A 21508-nucleotide genomic window follows, 5' to 3' on the forward strand; every position below is an offset into this window, starting at 1 on the left:
CCAGTCTCAGGTATTTTGTTATAGCATCACAAATGGACTAAAACACTGGGAATGGTCATAAGTACAACCTCTTCCCACAGAGATCTGAGTAGAAGTATCCTATACAAATTATAGTAAATGTCTTTTGGGGAAAGCTGTCTTTTCCTTATTCCTTCTATTGTGATAGAGAAATGATGGAGAAAATATTTGCAAACTATGCATCCGACAAGGGATTAATATCCAGAATATGCAAAGAAAACAAGTAATCCAACTAAAAAATGGGCAAAGGAGCTGAATAGACATTTCTCATATGAAGATATACAAATGGCCAACAGACACATGAAAAAAATGCTCAACATCACTCAGCATCTGGGAAATGCAAATCAAAACCACACTGAGATATCATCTCACCCCAGTTAGACTGGACATTATAAAAAAGACAGAGAATAACGTGCTGGTGAGGATGCTGAGAAAGGGGAACCCTCCTACACTGTTGGTGGGACTGTAAATTAGTGCAGCCATTATGGAAAACAGTGTGGAGGTTCCTCAAACAAGTACTCATAGAACTACCATATGATCTTGCAATCCTGCTGCTGGGTGTATACCCAAAGGAATGTAAATCATCATGTTGAAGGGATATCTTCATTCCCATGTTTATTGTAGCTCTGTTTGAAGTAGCCAAGAATTAGAATCAACTAAATGTCCATCTGTGGATGACTGGATAAGAAAAATGTGGTATATATACTTAATGGAATACTACTCTGCCGTAAAAAAAATATATATATATATGAAATTCTGCCATTCATAGCAACATGGATAAACTTAGAGAAAATTATGTTAAGTGAAATAAGCCAGGCACAGAAAGAGAAATACCACATGTCCTCACTCATAAGTGAAAGTTGAAAGAAAGAAAGAACCACAATAAGACATTGAACTTTCCAAAAAAAAAAAAAAAAAAAAGCAGAACTGTAGAACTATGGTTATTAGAGGTGGGAAATGGGGAGGGGGAAGGGGAGGATTAGGGAGAAATTGGCTAATGGACACAAAGATTGATTACATTTTATAAACATGAGTATACTAATTATCCTGATTTGATCACCACATACTGTACACATGTATTGATATTAGATTCCGTACCCCACAAATATATATAATCAATTATCTTTCAATAAAATAAATGATGGATTGAGCTTGGACATTCACTTTGGGCCAGGAATTGGAATCTATACACTGAGAATGGTGGAGCAGCAACAGAGATGTAGACTGGACACTGACGATTTTATGATGCAGACTGGACACTGATGATTTTGTGATGCCACCCTACCAACTATAGACTGTCTCACTTCAGATGCCTCATATATGAGAAAAAAATGAACATCCATTCTTTTAAGCCTATTTTATTTTAGGTTTTATGTTCTTTGCAACTAATAGTAACCCTAACTGATGCAGATCTTAGTACTTGAATTGCAATGATGCTTATTAAAGAACCTTAAAGGTGACATAGACATACTGAAGGAAGTAGAGAAGCAGATGCTCAGGAATGGTTGGTAACTCTCATGTCATGGCAAATATTTGCATTAGGGTTGCCTAAGATACCTTAGAAGGCTAATCACATACATACTTAGTAATTGGTATCATGAAAAATGGTAGCTTCATATTCAACTCTGTACTCCACAAATATATATAATCAATTGTGTTTCAATAAAAGAAAAAAATGATAGCAAAATGTAACCACATCAGCATATGTTGGCTGCTGCTTCACTGTTTTAGCAATGCTTTTGAAAAGTTAAAGAGCAAATCTACAAGCAGAAATGGAACAGCTGACAGTTACACAAAGAAAAACATCATTTGCCTGCAGCCTGTACAGTAAGTTGAAAGAAAGTCTCCAAATTTGAAGCAAATCCAACTGTTCCTGAAATTTCAACTGTAGAAGATAAAAATGATGTTCAGTGAATTGGCAGTGCTAATAGGACTTAAGACTCTTGCCTTGCTCTACTAGGGCTGTGGGCTTGCTGGAAAATATGTCTTTAATGGTACCAAATTCTATTGTAAAGGGACACAGCACAAATGCCAGTAAAGTGCCAGTAAAATTGGTATAAAAAGGGATCATCTACTTATTGAGACTAGAAGTCTGCTGGTGACTAGCAATTTAACCAAGTAATCATTGGAAGAGTTTGGTGCAGTTTTAATTTTATATGTTTAAAATATTTAGCTATCTGGATTTATTTCAGTGTAAGGAATGAGGTAAATTAATTTATTTCAAATGGCCAGCTCATTGTTCCAATATCAATGATGTGTCAGTCCATCCTTTACCTAATGATTTGAAATATTGCCTATATCATATGCTAAATTACATAAACTTGAATCTATTTTAAACCTTTGTTCCAGTGTTCTGTCAGACTATTTCTGTACTTGTATCAAACTGTTTTAATTACTATGGGTTTATATTTTAATATTTGGTAGGGCTGTTCCTCATCATTTCTTATTTTTTTCAGAAGTGAACTATTATTTTTATTTATTTTTTAAATTTTTTTAAATTGAAATATTATTGACTACACATATTTATAGGGTACAGAGTTGACTATCAGTATTTGTATACAATATTGATCAAATCAATATTATTAGCGTGTTCATCATTACAAATCATAATTATTCTTTGTGACTGCTACCCAGTAGTTACTCTCTAACCACCCTCCCCCTCCCCGTTTCCCACCTCTAGTTACTATAGGTCTGTTCTCTCCTACTGAAAGTTCACCGTTTTATTGTGGTCTTTCTTTCTTTCTTTGTTTCTTAGCTCCCACTTATGAGTGAGAACATGTGCCTGGCTTATTTCACTTAATGCAATTTTCTCCAAGCTCATCCATGTTGAACTATTTAAAAAAATTTTTTTTACTTTCTTTGCAGATGAGATTTAGAGATCTTTAACATATTTAATAAAAATAGAATCCTTATCATGTCATTCTACTGCTTAAAATACTCAGGCCTTTCATCTCCTTGACACCTCCTGTGCCTTCTCACAATAGCCTCAGATGAGAAATTGGAGTACACTGGGTACTATCCCACTCGTACTATGGTTATCTCTAATGTTATCATGGGAACCTGCCTCTCACTTCTAGAACATCCCAGAATGTACAGTGTATTTCAAAAGGTGAATAAACCAAGGGACATCCCAATTTTATCTAATTCTGGGGAAAGGAGCAAGTGAGGGGAATAAATACCCCACTCCTATCCTCACAAACCCAATCGAACTTGCCATACATCATGACCCTATAAACCTATAAAATCAAGCATCAAAAACTGGGTGATGTTCTAGGCCAGTGTTTTTGATATGGTCTTATTCTTCAAAGTTATATGTGTAAATTCAATGCATAAAAAATATAAACTGGAGAACTCTGGTTAAAATGAGGAATTTCCTAAACCACTTCCGCTGAACCCCTAGCACTCCATGAAGGACAATTTGACAACAAATGTTCAGCAACTCCCCCAGAGATCTCGATCCTGACCTGCTTGTTGAGCACATCGCGTCATTCCATCTCCTTGACATAGGGTCTCTTATTTTCTCTAGTGAAGACTCCTAGCCTCTCAGGAATCTACCTCTCACTCCAGCCACTCAAATGGCTTAGGACTAGGCCAACCATAACCACACTTATCAGTGGCTACTGAAGGGGGTAACACTGGTTCCTTTATGTACTCTGATGAGTGACTTCAGCAAAGGCAGGAAATCATTTAGTCTACATATAAAGTCTCCCTTTCTTCTCTTTCCCTTTTCTTTTTCTGTCCTCTCCTCTCCTCTCTTCTCCTCTTTTCTATCTCCTTTTCTTTTTCTTGTCGTGGAGGTTTCTTTAATATTTTTCTTTTGGTGGCAGTATTGCTCCACTGAAATAAAACCATTCCTTCCTTCCAGCCTTTGCTTTTGAAAAACACCTACAGTTGAAACAAGGGTATTTTTACTTGAAAAAAAATGTCTTGCATCTGGATCTGGGATTTGCATCTAAGGGAGATTTCCTGGAACTTACCCCTAATAATTTTCTGCCCGGACTTTCTTGATTATATAGGAAAGGAAGGTCAGGCAGATCCCGTGATCTCCTCTCTGTTTCTTTTCCTTATTTTTTTTTCAATAGCTTTTCCCTAGCTATAAAATATATACCTGCTCATTATGGAAAGTTTGAAAAACACAGAAAAGGTTACGTAAGAAAATAAACATCATAATTGCATAAACAAGAGAGAGTGCTACTGTTAACAGTGCAAAGCAAGTCTCTCCAGTGTGTTTTCTTTGTACACACTTTGATATAATTGTGATCATATGGTAAATATAATTTAGTATTCCAGTTTTTTGTCATTTATATCTCATAAGCATGTCTATGTGTTCTTTGAAACATTTTTAAAAGACTTTACAATTTAAAACTTTTTTAGATATCATTTTTAATGACTGTGGAATAACCTACCATATGGATATATCATTAAGTTAATTATCATTTCCTCTGAGATGACACATTTATATTGCTTCCAAAATACTGCTATTTTAAGTAATATCTCTATCAACTGTGTAAACCAGGTGCTTCCTTGCTTGAATGGGCAAAATGCATCTCTGAGGAAATAAAGACCAGGTGACACTAAGCATTTACTTTATTGAAGAATGCTAACCTTTGAGGTACTTTCTCAGACTTCCCCCAAAACTCACCTAGTTAAGGAAGAGAAGAAATTCCTCTAGTACTTTTCAGGAGCTGAGAAAAACATTGTTAAAATTTCTCTGTAATTATGATCTACTCTGAAACATAGCTGTAAATCATTGAAACTGATGTCCCCAGTGCTGTGATTGGAACATGCCTTCCCAAGAGGGCTCTAATCCATGGAACTGGCACTCTTGCATGTTTTTAAAGGAAGTTGCTCTCTTCCTAGCCAAGGCAAACTATCGTCCTGTACCCAAGAATTTCTGGAGATAAGGGTCATCTTTAAGGAATGAGATATTAGCTCTCAGGTGTCTGGCACCTGGATCAGACACAGCTAAACAGAAAATTCAGTCAACACTAGGTGAGCATGATGGTTTGTTTGGGATATTTTTCCACATTTAATATTAAAAAGTTGTCCAAATTACCAAGCATCCTGCCTCCAACTCCATCATTTATAAGAGACCACTTAGTCTTCCATCACGCTTCTACATCTGGTTCACAAATTTCCACTCACTACATCATGCTCAGATAGCCATCTTAGACAAAAATGAAAGAACGGGTAGTAGAAGAAGTGCAGGATTCCACTAGTGCCATAGTCAATTACAACACATGGTACAATGGGAAGAATATAACTCAGAAGAGTAGCCATGGGACCCTGAGTATCGCTTAAATAATGGCCCAGAATGCATCACAGCATTCAAATGTGCAAATAAGTACCAAGTCACTTCAGTCCCTGGTTCACTTCTCAGTTTCAGCTATCGCTGATTCATTCTTCTTATGTTCTTACCGGGTGCAGAACCCACCACTCCCAGATCATAGCCCACACACGTTCAGAGCTACCATCACTAAGTAAATTTTGGGAAAGTCTTCTTTATACCATACGGGCTGAAAAGTAGGACATTATTCATCCAATTTTTATTTCCCTTCTTATCCCTTCAAATAAGCTCACTGATCCCTTGTGTTTAAATATTATTAACTATTGGAAAATGGATGAAGGAAACAAAAATATCAAATATAGGCACTGGCCTAGTTTAAAATTCTTACAATATTGTAAAAATTTTGGTATTGTCTTCCTGAATGCCTTTCTGTTGATGCCATCTAAAAAGTTCATTGTACATTTGATTCAGTTTTATCCCCTTCGAACCTCCACTCCATTTCAGGTACTCAACTTCTCCAGATTAAGTAGATGCTTTTTTCACGAACATCCACCTCACTAGACTTTAATTCTGAAGGGGCAGTAGAGCATAATGATTTAAAGGACATTCTTGCAGACAGATCTCACTCCAAATTCCAGCTCAGCCATTTAACATCGATGTGGCTTTGTGCAAGACACGTCTCAATTTTTGTACCTGTGTGTATCAGTCTGTTGCTTATAACAAAAACCTGAAACTGGGTGATTTATAAAGAAAACAACATTTACTGCTTAAAGTTTCAGAGGCTGTAAGTGCAAAGTCCAGGGAACACATGTAGTGAAGGCTTTCTTTGGTGGTGACTTCAGTGATGGCAGGGTATCACATTGCAAAAAAGCAGAACAGAGAGAGCGAGACTAACCTCCTCATTCACTCTTCTTTTAAAGCCCTTCAACCCATACCCATGACCACCATTTTTAATCCATTCACTAAGGCATGGTCCTACAATCTGATCACTTCTGCAAATCCTATTACCATAATAGGATTTCCCACCCTCAACATTTACAGTGGGTGTCAAGTTTTGGGGGGATACTCAATCCAAGGCACTGTAAAACATGGAGGGTAAACTCTTACTTTTACAGTTTCACCTATGTGTTAAAGTTGACAATGTGAACTGGTATCATCAAGAAAGTCTGAAATGTCAGAAAAGAAGAGTGAAGTGGGCTACCAAAGCATGGAAAAGTTTTGGAGAGAATACCAAAAAAATCTGTTTCTTACAACATTAGCCATATCTTCTGACCTCCTCAGGCTTCTTGATTAGCTTCTCCCATTCATTATCACCCTATTCTTTATCAAATATTGTATTATTTTTGAATAAATATTTGGATAAAAAAGAATACTAAAGATGATCTATATGAAAACTGAGAGCTAGCACAGCCCATGTTGTGTAAAGAAAGGACAATACTGCCACAGATGAAGGCTGAAATCTTTAAGTTTCATAGTGTGGCTTCAGTTTCTCCAAGAGTTTAAAAATCCATTCTAGGCAAAGCCTTGAGTGAGTCCCAGGACACTGAGGCTCATCAAAGTGGGGATGTATGGCAGAATAATAGTGTGGGTCAGGTACTGGACACTGACAGGAATATGGTCAGAGGGGTGGGCTGATCTGTTTTTTTCCTTTTAAACCCACCATGGCCAATCTCCCTCTCTCAGGAGCAGGTCAAAACAAAACATTTTACTGGGGGTATATTAGTCAGAGTAGGTTAGTGACTATAACAAACAAAATTTCAATAGATTAACACAAAATTTTATTTTAAACACACTACAGTACAACGTGAGTAGGCAGGGTGAGCATGCTCTGTCATTATTCTCAGTTGATCCAGACATCATGGAGGGAAAAATAGGAACTTCGTCAGCACATGACCTAGGAAAACCAAGTGCTCAGAAAAATCTGGGCCAAACTCGTGTAGGTATTCTGTCCTGAGATTATAAAAATAAATAGTATCATAGCAACAGAAATCTTGTTGATGCCTGTCCTGAACCACATTGTACCAATGTAGACTAGTTGCCTTCAGTACTTGCTGCAGAGCTGAGATGTCCCTTCACCATTATCCTGGGGATTCACTTTGACTCTTCCATGCACTGGACTTCCAGTTTCCTGTATCTTATGTCTTTCGCTTTCATCATTTGCTACCTAATTTTGGTTGGGTATGTCTTGCAGTTGCTATATGAGAAATGGGGCATGGCAGGTATTTTTTTTTAAGCTTCATGTATTAGATTGCTAGGGCTATATTAACAAAGTACCACAAACTGGGTGGTGTAAAGAACAGAAATTTGTTGTCTCACAGTTCTGGAGGCTAGAAATCCAAAATCAAGGTGTCAGCAAGTTTGGTTCCTTCTGAGGGTTGTGAGGGAGAAACTGTTCCACAGCTCCTTCGTGGCTTCCGGTGTTTTGCATTCCTTGACTTGTAGATGCATCACTCCAATCTCTGCCTTCATGTTCACATGGCATTCTCACTGTGGGTGTCTATATCCAACGTTCCCCTTTTTATAGAACACCAGTCATATTGGATTAAGGGCCCACCCTACCCAGTATGACCTCATCTTAACTAACTACATCTACAGCAACCCTGTTTCCAAGTAAGATCATGTCCTAAGGTACTACGGTTTAGGACTTCACCAGATGAATTCGAGGGGACACAATTCAACCCGTAACACTTCCCGTATATTAAAATGTTTTCATGCTATCCTAAAATTTGGCCATAAAATTCAAAGTTGGAAATAATTTTCCTTCAGAATTTTGAAACTATTGAGCTACTGCTGTCTAGCTTCTAATGTTGCCTATTAAGAAATCTAAAGTCATTTTAATTCTTGATTTTTTACATGTGACCTGTTTCTCTTTCTAGAAACTTTAATATATTTTATTTGCTCCAGGCACTCTGAAATATTACAGTGGTATTACTTGGTGTGAATCTATTTTTATCCTTTGTTGTAGGCACACTATAGGCCTTTTTGGTCTAGAAACCCACGCCTTTCAGTCCTAGGGTATTTTCTTGAATTTTTTGATGATCTGACGATTTCCCTTGCTTCCGTTTTCACTGCTTTCTCTCTCTCTCTGTAACTCCTATGATATGGGTATTACATCTTCTGGACTCCTCTAGTTTGCTTATCTTTTCTCTCCTATTTTACATTTATTTGTGATTTTATTCCATTTCCTGGGAAGTTTCTTCAACCATTTTTTAAAATTTCTATCAAGTTTTTCATTTTTTGATATGTTTTTTTTTAAATTCCAAGAAGCTTTTTGTTCTCTGAATGTTCCATTTGTATAATTGCTTTTATTTGTTCATATCTCTCCCTACATAATCTCGGTTTGCTCTAAATTGCCTTTTCTGTTTGTTAGTCTCCTGAGTTGTCTCATAATTCTTAGTTGGCTGCTCTTACCTTTAAGCTGATTGGAATCTCTGAGTTTACATTTAGGACTTGTTGACTGTGTGCTTCATTTTAAGCTTATATCTCTGCACTGACTGTCAGTATAGTTATACCTTTCCTTTAAAGATGTTCATATTGCCCCCAAAATACATTTCCAGTTTCCCACCTAAAAGGCCAAGTCCTATCTGCTAGTTTTCTGGTAGCCCACTGGAGGAAGAAGGTTTGGGGAAGATAGTCTCAGTTCAGTATAAGCCCTGTCCTCAACTATGCCTTGTATCCTTTAGTTGAGCTATATTGTGTTTTACCCTCTCCCAAAAATAATTCCCAGATTTTTGCCAGCGTGGAGGAGTGGAGTTTCCCAGTAGCATAGAGCTGTACGGAGAGGGGGTAGAATCTAGGACTCAAACTTGCTTGTTAAACAGCTTTCAACCAATACTCTTTATTTTATCCTCCTGTATGGTAGGCATTAGGGCCATATAACAATAATTCAGTTTTCCTCAATCTAAGCATATGGTGAGATTTACCACCACCACCACCACCACCCCCTCCCCACTCCCTGCATCCCCTTTGCAGGATAAGCATGGCCATAAGACTTGTATGGGCCATGAAATGTGAGCAGATAACGTATGTCTTGTCTAGACAGAAAGTTTAAAAGTGAGTATGTGATTTGCCATGTTACTTTTTCCCTGCTATGGCAATCTTAGAAGTGTGTTTCAAGATGGGTCCCCCCCCATAAGCCAGAGTCCCTGAATGATTACATTAGATATCCAGTGTGAACAATAAACAAATCTTTTTTGTTTTAAACCTATGAGATTTTGGGGTTGTTTGTTGCTACAATATAACCTAGCCTATCGTAACAGACTCCCCTTCATCCTTTTTCCATTTTAACTGTTGCTGCCATTCTTGAGCTTTTAGAGAATAATTCAGCTTAAAGCTTTATTCAGCTCTTTCCCATTTCCAATAATGCCATATTATGTTTTCTTTGGCATGCTACATTGATTGCTATTTATCCATCTGCATTCTGGCTGCTAAAACTTAGTTGCTTCTATCTCCTCTATTTCCACCCTTATTTTAGGTTTATGCCTTTAAAATATATTCCTTTGCTCTAGTTTTAGTGAGGTTTCAAGAGGTAATGAAATTAGATGTATGTGTTCAATCTACCATCTTTATTCAGAAGTTTCACCTTACCCACCTTGCACACTTATTTCTCCCACCCCAACCCAAACTCCCCTGTCCCATAGGAACATGAAAAATTCAGGATATAAAGTAAAATTGAAGAACATGCTGCTTTTTGGACCCTGAGCTCCTTTGGACTTCTGCCATCTGCCACAATTTGAGTTGAGGAGAACCACCCATGACTACCAGAAGCTGTGTCAAGTAAAAGATATTCTAGTAAGTAACTTTGTTTACCATGAGGGTTTTAGGGCTTGAATGTACCTGTTATATTCTAGTGTATAGTTGGACTTCCCCAAGAATTAGTTACCTTGTTTCTTGGGTCTAGCCTCAGCCTACAGAGCATGGAGCCAATCAAGTACCATGTGTCCTATAGAGTTTTTAATTCCTGGTGACAGCAGTTCTGATGCAGGCCTATGTTTTCCTGAGGTTCCTTAGGCCCTCTACTAGTACACCTGAGATTCTCCCATGTTTTGGCTCCTTGGGAAGCCGGGCGGTAGTTGCAAGTCATGGAGAACTTATAGTGTCAGGAGAGAATATTTGGCAGCTTTGGGGACCTGTGTTTCCACTGGTGAGGTATGGCCTGAAAGACAAGAGTGTAGAAGAGTCACCTGAAGCTGACCTCTCTGAGGCCTTAAGGAGCTCTGGCTTGGGCTTCAGGGAATCTGAGTCCTAGACTGTGCTCAGCCACTAACTCTGTATGTGAACTTGGGCAGACAACTTCACCTCTCTGAGCCTCTCAGTTTCCTAAAACCCCTTCCAGCTCAAACATTCTGCAATTCATGAAAGCTTGACAGTACTGGGATTGTCCTGCTCAACATAAAAATATTTTGAGCAGGGAAATGAAGAGGCTGGATAATATGTGATCTTCCTAGAGACATAAAATGTTTTCTCAATTAAATTCACATCTCCTAAAGCACTTCCCCATTAGTAGAGCCAGTGTGAGTCAGCCTTGTGATGGGGCTCCATAGACAGGAACTCAGAATCCAAAAAGAAGGCAGCGATAGGCCCCCTCTGCTTTTTCCCTGTCATAGCAAAGCAGTGTGGTGCTCAGAGTTGAGTGTCACATTTTAGAGGGGAAACGGAGAGGCTGGAGAAGTTTCAGGGCTGTAACCAGGATGATGCAGGAACTCCAAACTATGCCACATGAGGAAGAGCAGAAGGATCTCGGGATGAGTAGCCAAGAGATGAGTAGCCTCCAGGAAGGTTTGGGCCCTGTTTTTAGCTGTCTGAAGGGCTTTTGTTGGGAAAGAGTAGTGACTTCAAACCTGAATCAACAGGTATATTGAGGTTTGACAGAGGAACAGATTTTAAGTTAATGGAAAGATTCTGATAAGTTTTAGAGGCATAGGATGCCTCAAATAGTGAATTCCTGTTGTTGAAAGTTTCTGAGGAAAGGCCAAATTACCATTTGATATAAATAACATAGAGAGGGTCAGATATTAGGTGAAGACTTGGATCAAATTACCTTTAAGTCTCTTTCAAATCCTGAGTCGATAATTCCATGTTAGGAGTCAAGTTAGTAGAAAGGCAATTTTAATTATAAGGTCTGAAATTCCAAGTAGGGATACTTATTTTATACCACCATTTATAAGGCTGGTCCTGCCCACTGGCCACTTGAAAAATATCTGATAGCTGTCTTAAAGACAAAAACTCAACTTACATCTTTTTCAGTTTGTACATTCTTACATTTCCTCAAGTGTAAATTTAATATTTGAATCACAGTATCACAAAGTTGTTGAGTTTCAAATATGATAATGAACATAAAGCTGTTTGGTAAGTTATAAAGTAGCACAGAAAAACACAGGATTATTGTCATTGGCCTAAGTACAATTTGATCTCTGATAGAATTTAAAGGACAACTTCCCCAAGGTAGCAAGAGGCAGATGGTTTGCTAAGTGAGTCCCTCTAGATCCTCTGTCTAATGATTGCTAACCTTACAATCAACTCTAGAGGCATCTCCTTTTCCCACTGGAGTCATGTAAAGAGAAGATGGAGAGAGATAGTTTAAGGCTATGAGTAGTTGGGGATATGAGGGTGCAGAGTAGAAAAGTAGGAGCTGTAGAAAAGATCGAGGGAGGGGGACTGAGTCCAACAGAACCAGGAACAGAACATACAAAAGCCAAGGTGAGACAGATAGTCAGTGTCTTATGTATATGTTTTCAGTACTTTCTAAAAGAAAACTTTTAGAAATGGGTTTTTCCTTTGTAGAAGAGTGTGTAGATAGTACCACCTCAGGACAGAGAGCATTGTCCAAAACCGGTGGCTCTGAAAGAGTACAAAAGTCTCTACTTGCTTTGGCACAGGTATGATGGGTGGGGAGCTTTGTCTCTGCAAGTGGGTTGGCTAAAGAACCACTATGATGAAAAAGAGAATTGGATCCCTGGAATGAACTCTAGGGCTGGCAAGAACAGATGATATCTTTCCCTATACTCCCAGCTGTTTCTAGGAAACAAGCACTGTTTACCTTTTGGAGAGCAGAAGAAAAAAATGACATTTCTTTCACTGGAGAGAAAAAAAGATATCCCCGTCTGATTGTCTCTAGGCTTGAGCTTGTTTATTTATCAGCTGCTAGGAATCAACTGTTTTCTGAGCCAAGTCCCAGGCCATAGGGCCTATGTAATGGGAGCATGTTATCATTAATGAACAGTGGATATCAGGACCACTGTGCCTAGTGACACCTTCGTACCTTGGTTAAAGCCATTCTCAGTTATTCTTCCCTTTCCTTTTCCTTCTTGCCTTCTGCTTCACTATACTGTCTTCTCATCTCTCTTCCTCTTCATTTTCCTTGTTTTTTCCTTACTTATCCTCTCTTTCCTGGTTCTCTCTCATTATCCCTGTTCTGCATTCCTCCTTTTTTCACTCTCCTCATCTGTGGGCTTCTTTTGTTTTTTATCATCCCCAGCTGGATCAGACTCCAAACAGATGTGCATCCAGGAGCATTTTCCATTCCCAGCTCAGAAAAAAGACAGATGCAAAACCCTTATTACCTCATCTCCTTAGTCGCCCAGCCAGGGAAAGATTGCTCCCCAAATAGATTCTACTTTACCTTACTTCAATTCAATATGAAATGACTCAAACGGGGGACTTCCATATCTTCCCTTGGAAAAGATCATTCTGTAATTTAATACAAGTTGCTTTCAATTTTTCCTACTCCCTGGTCTAATATTTCCTTTGCTTCAGTTTAGCCCATTACTCCTGGTTAGATTATCTGGGACCACCCTAAACCTTTCTGCTCCTTCCTTAGTATTTATTGCTTTCTAGGGCTTGAATGTATTTATCACACTCTCATAAAGTAATGCTTTTGGACCCTAAAAAATTCTGTTTCATAGCCACTACTCCATGAAGTAGTTATTATTATCACCATTTTTAAACAATGGAATCTGACACCTGAAGGGATTAAGACACTTGCATAAGATCACAGAGTTGGAAAGTACTGGGCCTAAGATAGAAAACTATATCTGCTTAATTTTAAAGTTTGTGATCGTTCCACAACATCAAAACAGGGCTCAGCATACCTTATGGGAAAAAAAACCTCATAAAATACTTCTCTAGTCACTTGATCAACTCTCAGTTCTGGCCCAAAGCTCACCTGAGCAATTTGATTTTGGTGTACATGGGAGGCAGCATGGTATATTAGAAGAACTTCTGGGCTATAATCATATATGTATATGTATACTGTGTGTGTGTACACTGTGTGCCAAGCATTGACCTAAGTACTTTGTGTATACTAACTCATTTTGTTATCTGCATTTCACAGATTCAGAAACTGAAGGAAGTAAAGTTAAGTAATACTCAAGGTCACCTAGCTATTAAGTGGCCGAATAAGGTCCAAGTCCTGGCAGTCCAACTCTAGAGCCTGTGGTCTCAACCACAATATGATCCCTTCCCAAACATCCTGTGTAATCTTGGTCCCATTGGTCCTGTTTCTCCATATATAAAATGAGTAGGTTGAACTGATCCAGAGATCTGAAAACAGTGTTTTGCAGAATCCTGGGGTTCCACAGAGGTATCTCAGGAGCCAGTGCAAACGAAGAAGAAGGTAGGGAAGGGGAGACCAACCAACAGTGCTCTAGCTCTACTAACTTGCTTTCAAACCAGACCAGATCTGCTTTTATGTATTGAAGTTCTATAAAAATGTTTGAAAATATGCTTAAATGATGAAGCAAGTTGGTAGCAGAATGTTTTAGAGAATGGCAATTTCCTTTCTTGTCATTTTAGTGTTCACCTATATTTGGCCTTTGCATTTAATACCTCACTAGAGGCCATTTGTTCCCATGAACTTTATGTTTGCTCCAAAACACTGCAAGCTGTGTCTGGATTTCCACATGACTTCCTTTGTGCCCTTTGCACTGCCTTTATCTCTCTCTTATCAGGAAATTAGCTCTCATATTTCTACCTGATTTTCAGCTTCAGCACCTTCCACTTTGAATCATTACCCCCATATCAATTATCACCTAAATATTGTGAAATTCTTGAACCCCTAGGGACATAACATAATTACTTTTAGTTAAGTGAGCTGAAATAATTACTGGGTCAGGGACTCAAAAGTTTTTGCTACACTTCTGTGTTACAGCCTGGACTTCAGTTCATATTTTTATTATAGTCAGATACTTCTGGGCACCAAGGATATGTTAAGTGTAGTCTAAATATGAGGCTATACAAGAACACAGGGTACTAAATGAAATAATGTGGAGGAAGAGGAAGAGGTAAAAGTTTCTCATCGGCTGTCTTATTTTAAATTATACCTAAGATCCCCATATTTTACCTTTTTTTCTCTCTGGCTGATGAAGTTAGAAAATCCTCATGTGTGTTGGAAGACTCGATTTGGCTCCATTCAGAGAGTTTGTAAGCCCTGTGATGTCAAGGTAAATGACATCATAAAATGACATCTTATTAGCATTTCCATGAATTATGGGCTTTACTTGTAGTAATCTCCATTAGCTCCAATTACATTCCAATTCTCATAGAACCTTATGGAGGAAAAAGTATCAACCAATTTTGAAAACTGGTGTCCATACTTCAGTTTTATAACCACAAAGTAAGTTCACACAGTACATGTATGGTCCATCTGTATTTTACCTAATGATATAATAATATATTTCATTTCAGATAACTATTTTGAAAGTTATTGCATAACAAATAAATAGATAAATTTCTCTGGATTACTGAAGTATGACTGGTCTGATCATTTTGAGTCACCTGTTATGGTATGCTTAATATAACAAAACCATATCAGAAGGTTAGAGACAAGAAATGGCATGAACCTTTATTGTTGTATGTGTAGATGAGGGTTGATTAGACAGCAAGCTGAATGTATGATACTTTGAGGGGCTTTCTAATCACCAGTATTTCTCACTTGCTAAAGGTAACAGGGAAAAGAGATTTTTTTTGGTTTGTTTCCAAAATTGGTCTGAGTGGAATGAAGAACTTTCTTTTGATGTGAACTCTGAAAACCATACAAGGGAGAAATTGTTGCAAGCCATACCCTATCATTTAAAAACTTCTTTCCCAGAATCCTTCTCTACTTCAACTTTGACAAACTTTGTTTTATATAGCTAAAGGGATTATTCCCTTGGCTAATTTACCAAAAGATGCTACTGGACACCAAAGGATTAAACTATCTTTGCTTTTGTTAATAGATATTATCCTACACTTCATTCTCAATGATAAACTGTTCAAGCAATGAAATGTGAAAACTACCCAGTGTTTGAAACTGAGATAAGTCTTGTCCCTCAGGTTCACAATTATAGTTGATATCATTAACCATAAAAAAATACTGCTCCTCTTTAGTGAAAGTTCAGCCTGTGAAGAAGAGAAAAATCTAGAGAAAGGAGAATTTTACAAATTACTTTAAGCCATAAGTTTTGGCAGGGAAGTTTTAGGACATAATAACTTAGAAGGAACCCACATTTTATTTTCCCTTCGAATGCTTATGAGACCCATGAGTCCTCACATGCATTGGTAGACTAAATTAAGTTTAGTTTGGCTAACATTTATTCTTATTAGTTTTATTAACACGCAATACATAAAAACGTCCAGAATCTTGGCTCACAAGGATTCTACTCCTGAAAATTCCATCTTCTGTTCACTTTAACTGTGCTGTGTACACAGAAAAGTGATTGACCAGTGTGCCAGGAAAATGGAAACTGTGCCAGATTGCAGATTCTGCCAAGGAGAAGACACATATCAACTTCAGAAATGGACTAAAGGCCTGAGCAATTAGAACTTTAGATCTGTCATCCTGATTACTTAGAAGCAAGGACTTTCCTTATTGTGTTACTTAGAACTTTGAAATATTAAGTAGTAGTTTTTCATGAGCACTAGGCCCAAAGAGTTTAACAACCTCTTTATTTTATGTGTAATACTCAATGTTGCATTATTTGTACTTATATCAAAATATGCCCAAATGCTATTTCCATACAAACTTAGAATGTAAGAGATTATGAACATTCCAGGCATATATATTCTGTTCTTTATCAGCATCTCTTCGTGCACACGGAGCAGGGAGACGTCCAGCAGGGGGAGGCAGAAGCTCTGCAGAGACCACACGCCCTGCAGTTCCACGGCATGACCCAGCAGCCCGGGCCAGTGTGCATGGAGCAGGGAGACGTCCAGCAGGGGAGGCGGAAGCTCAGCAGAGAACACACGCCTTGCAGTGCCACCGTGCGATCCAGCAGCCCAGTGAAGTGCATGCTGACCAGAAAGGTGGCTCACCAGAGAGGCCCAAGACCCGAGGCAACCACACACACAAGGCACTAGTGGACAATTGACCAGACACTGAGGTAGCCATACCAAGTTGGCAGCCCCAGCAGCAACCTAACAATCGTCTCAAACCTGTGAACTGTGAAACCCCCTGCCACAATAACTAAACATCAAAGGAAAGATACCAGAAATATGAAAAATCAAGTAAGTACAACACCGAAGGGTAATAATGCTCAAGCTCTAGATCCTATAGAAGAAGAAGCCCTTGAAATGTCCGACAAGGAATTTCGAGTGATAATTCTAAGGAAACTAAATGAGATACAAGAAAACTAAGCTAGAGAACATGATGAAATGAAGAAGAGTATATAGGACCTGAAAGAAGAAATGTACAAGGAAATCAATGCCCTGAAAAAAAATGTAGCAGAGCTTGCTGAACTGAAGAATTCATTCAATGAAATAAAAAACACAACAGAGAGTTTAACCAGCAGACTTGCAGAAGCAGAAGGGAGAACTTCTGACCTTGAAGATGGGCTGTTTGAAATAACACAGGCAGACAAAAAAAAAAGAAAAAAAAGAATTAAAGGCATTGAAGAAAATCTGAGAGAGATATCAGACAACCTTAAGCACTCAAATATCCGAGCCATGGGTATTCCAGAAGGGGAGGAGAAAGGAGATTGCATTGAAAACATATTCAGCAATATAGTGGCAGAAAACTTCCCAGATATGGGAAAAGACATGGATCTTCTGATTTAGGAAGCTCAAAGATCCCCCAACATATTCAACCCAAAAAGGTCTTCTCCAAGACATGTTATAGTCAAATTAGCAAAACTCAAAGACAAAGAGAGAATGTGAAAAGCTGCAAGACAGAAGCATCAAATCATCTTTAATGGACCTCCAATCAGACTAACATCAGACTTTTCATCACAAACCCTAACAGTCAGAAAGGAATGGGATGATATATTCAAAATACTAAAAGACAGAGACTGTCAGCCAAGAATACTCTACCCTGCAATGCTATCCTTCTGAAATGAGGGCAAATAGTATATTTCTCAGACAAACAAAAACTGCGGGAGTTCACCACCACACGACCACCCTTACAAGAAATTCTCAAGGGAGTACTGGGTTTGGTACCTGAAAAATAACTACCACTGCCATAAAAACCCAAGGAAAATCAAAACCGACTAGTAAAATAAAAATGGCAAACATGAAGAGAAAACAAACAAACAAAAAGGCTACCTACAACCCAAGGAACCATATATTAAAGCCATATATGACAAACCCACTGCCAATATCATCCTGAATGGGGAAAAGCTGAAAGCTTTTCCTTTAAGAACAGGAACTAGACAAGGATGCCCACTCTCACCACTCCTATTCAACATAGTGTTGGAAGTACTAGCCAGAGCAATCAGAGAAGAGAAGGAAATAAAGGGCATCCAGATTGGAAAAGATGAAGTCAAACTGTCCCTGTTTGCAGATGACATGATCCTATATATCGAACAGCCTAAAACCTCTACAAAAAACTGCTGGAATTGATAAATGATTTCAGCACAGTAGCAGGATACAAAATCAACACACAAAAATCAGTAGCATTTCTTTTCTCCAATAGTGAACATGCAGAACGAGAAATCAAGAAAGCCTGCCCATTTACAATAGCCACCAGAAAAATAAAATACTTAGGAATTGAGTTAACCAAGGAGGTAAAAAAATCTCTATAATGAGAACTACAAACCACTGCTGAGAGAAATTAGAGAGGATACAAGAAGATGGAAAGATATCCCATGCTCTTGGATTGGAAGAGTCAACATAGTGAAAATGTCCATACTACCCAAAGTGATATACAAATTCAATGCAATCCCCATCAAAATTCCAAAGACCTTTTTCTCAGAAATGGAGAGAACTATCCAGACATTTATATGGAATTATAAAACACCACGCATAGCCAAAGCAACGCTGAGCAAAAAAAAATAAAGCTGGAGGCATAACACTACCTGACTTTAAGCTATACTACAAAGCTATAATAACCAAAACAGTACTGGCATAAAAACAGACACACTGATCATTGGAATAGAATAGAGAATCCAGAAATCAACCCACACACTTACTTCCATCTGATCTTTGACAAAGGCACCAAGCCTATTCACTGGGGAAGGGACTGCCTCTTCAGCAAATGGTGCTGGCATAACTGGATATCCATATGCAGGAGAATGAAACTAGATCCATACCTCTCACCGTATACTAAAATCAACTCAAAATGGATTAAGGATTTAAATATACACCCTGACACAATAAAACTACTCAAGGAAAACATAGGAGAAACATTTCATGAAGTACGACCGGACACAGACTTCATGAATATGACCCCAAAATCATGGACAACCAAAGGAAAAATAAACAAATGGGATTATCTCAAACTAAAAGTCTTCTGCACAACAAAAGAAACAATTAACAGAGTTGAAAGACAACCAACAGAGTGGGAGAAAATGTTTGTAAAATATACATCTGACAAAGGATTAATATCCAGAATATACTAGGAACCAAAACAACTTTACAAGTAAAAAACAAGTAATCCAATTTAAAAAATGGGCAAAAGAGCTAAATAGGCATTTCTCAGAGGAAGATATATGAATGGCCAACAGACATATGAAAAAATGCTCAACATCACTCAGCATTTGGGAAATGCAAATCAAAACCACACTGAGATACCATCTCCCCCCAGTTAGGATGGCTAATATCCAAAAGACTGTGAATGATAAATGCTGGCAAGGTTGCGGAGAAAAAGGAACTCTCATACATTGTTGGTGGGACTGCAAAATGGTGCAGCCTCTATGGAAAATGGTATGGAGGTTTCTCCAACAATTGCAGATAGATCTACCATATGACCCAGCTATCCCACTGCTGGGAATATACCCAGAGGAATAGAAATCATCAAGTAGAAGGTATACCTGTTCTCTGATGTTCATCGCAGCACTCTTTACAATAGCTAAGAGTTGGAACCAGCCCAAATGTCCATCATCAGATGAGTGGATACGGAAAATGTGGTATATCTACACAATGGAATTCTACTCTGCTATAAAAAAGAATGAAATACAGCCATTTTCAACGACATGGATAGACCTAGAGAGAATTATATTAAGTGAAACAAGTCAGGCACAGAAAGAGAAATATCACATGTTCTCCCTTATTTGTGGGAGCTAAAAGTAAATAAATAAATACATAAAAAAGCGGGGGCAGGGGAGGGAAGAAGACATAACAGTTACAATTCCTTGATGTTGATATGACAAGCAAACAGAAAGGAGATTGTTCTGAGGTAGGGGTGAGAGGGAGGAGGGAGGAAGGTTTTGGTAATGGGCCGCAATAATCAACCACATTGTATATTGACAAAATAAAATAAGACTTGGAAGAAAAATAAAAAGAAAATCCATGCATGCATACCTACTTCTCCTCCAAATTAAAATAAAACAAATAATCATGCATTAAAGGAGCAGAAAATTGACTTGACGAATGAATTTAGGTTTGGTTCTCTCCCCAGTGGATGTTGATCAATCCAACATAGCTATCACAAGGGATTTGGGTAAACACACTCCAGTGCTCTGGATCACATTTGGCTGGGTGACTCTTGGGAATTTTACTTAACTTACTTGAGCTTTGTTTACCTTAAGTGTAAAATGGAGAAATAAAACTGATTTCATGGAGATGTTGTGATGGTTAAATGAGATACTCTGTAGAAAATTTGCAGCACAAGATAGGAGCTCAATAATTAGTGTTTGTTCTACAACATGGATGAATCTTGAGGACATTATGCTAAGTGAAATAAGCCGGTCCTAAAAAGACAAATACTGCATGATTTCACCTATATGAGGTTCTAAAGTAGCCAAACTTATAGAACCAGAAAGTAGAATTACAGTTGCCAATCTCTGGGGAGAGGGGAAAAGGAGAGCTGTTGTTCAAGGGGCATACAGTTTCAGTTCTGCAAGATAAAAAAGACCTAGAGATCTGTTGCACAATGTTGTGAATATGATTAACACTACTAAACTGTACACTTAAAAATAGTTAAGGTGATAAATTTTAAGTTATGTATTTTCCCCCACAATTAAAAATTAAATTAAAAATAATTAGTGGTTGTTATTAATTCTATCATGATAATTATGATTTTTGACTAAAATTAACATATTGCTCCTAATTCTGTTCTTTCTACTCACGTAGATGTGGCCTAAATATACAATGCAAACATTGGGGAGAATCCAGTCATCTGGTGAGGAGTTAAGTTAGAAATAGAATGCAGTTTCTATGCAAATTGAATGTGAAACATTTATTAGTTACCTATATCATTCTAGTATGGCTAGTATGACTTGTTTTGTGGGAACCATGGAGAATTGGTATAATTAGAAGGGTACTATTTCTAGCCAAGTGCCTATACATCTGGAAGATTAATTTTTGATCTGTTGTGAGGGCAGTGGTAGTGAGGCTGTTTAGGTAAAGATGGAATCTAAAGCAGTGTTGTTCAACAGAACTTCCTGTGATGGTGGAAATATTCTGCATTTATGCTATCCAATAAGGTGGCACTATCCACGTGTGGCTACTGGGCACTTGAAACGTTGCTAGTGTGATTGAGGAACCAACTTTTTATAATTTTATTTAACTTTCATTTAAATACCCATATGTGACTAGTGGCCACTATATTAGACAGTGCAGATATATAGTTTGTGGAGGAAGTAAAGAATGATACCAATCTAGAAAGCAAGAAAGAAATTGATTTACAGTGAAGTGTATAAAGCTACTGTAATCAAGAAAGTACATCAAACAGCAGGTTAGTCCTAAGCAAGATAGCAGAACAGTTTTCTACTATTGTGTCCCAACACTGTACCAATCTTGACAATTGCCCACAAACAAAAGTACCATTTTGGGAATCTGTGAGTCCAGCAAAGA

Source organism: Cynocephalus volans, chromosome X (genome assembly GCF_027409185.1).
Source record: "Cynocephalus volans isolate mCynVol1 chromosome X, mCynVol1.pri, whole genome shotgun sequence".
In the NCBI taxonomy this organism is placed as follows: Eukaryota; Metazoa; Chordata; class Mammalia; order Dermoptera; family Cynocephalidae; genus Cynocephalus; species Cynocephalus volans.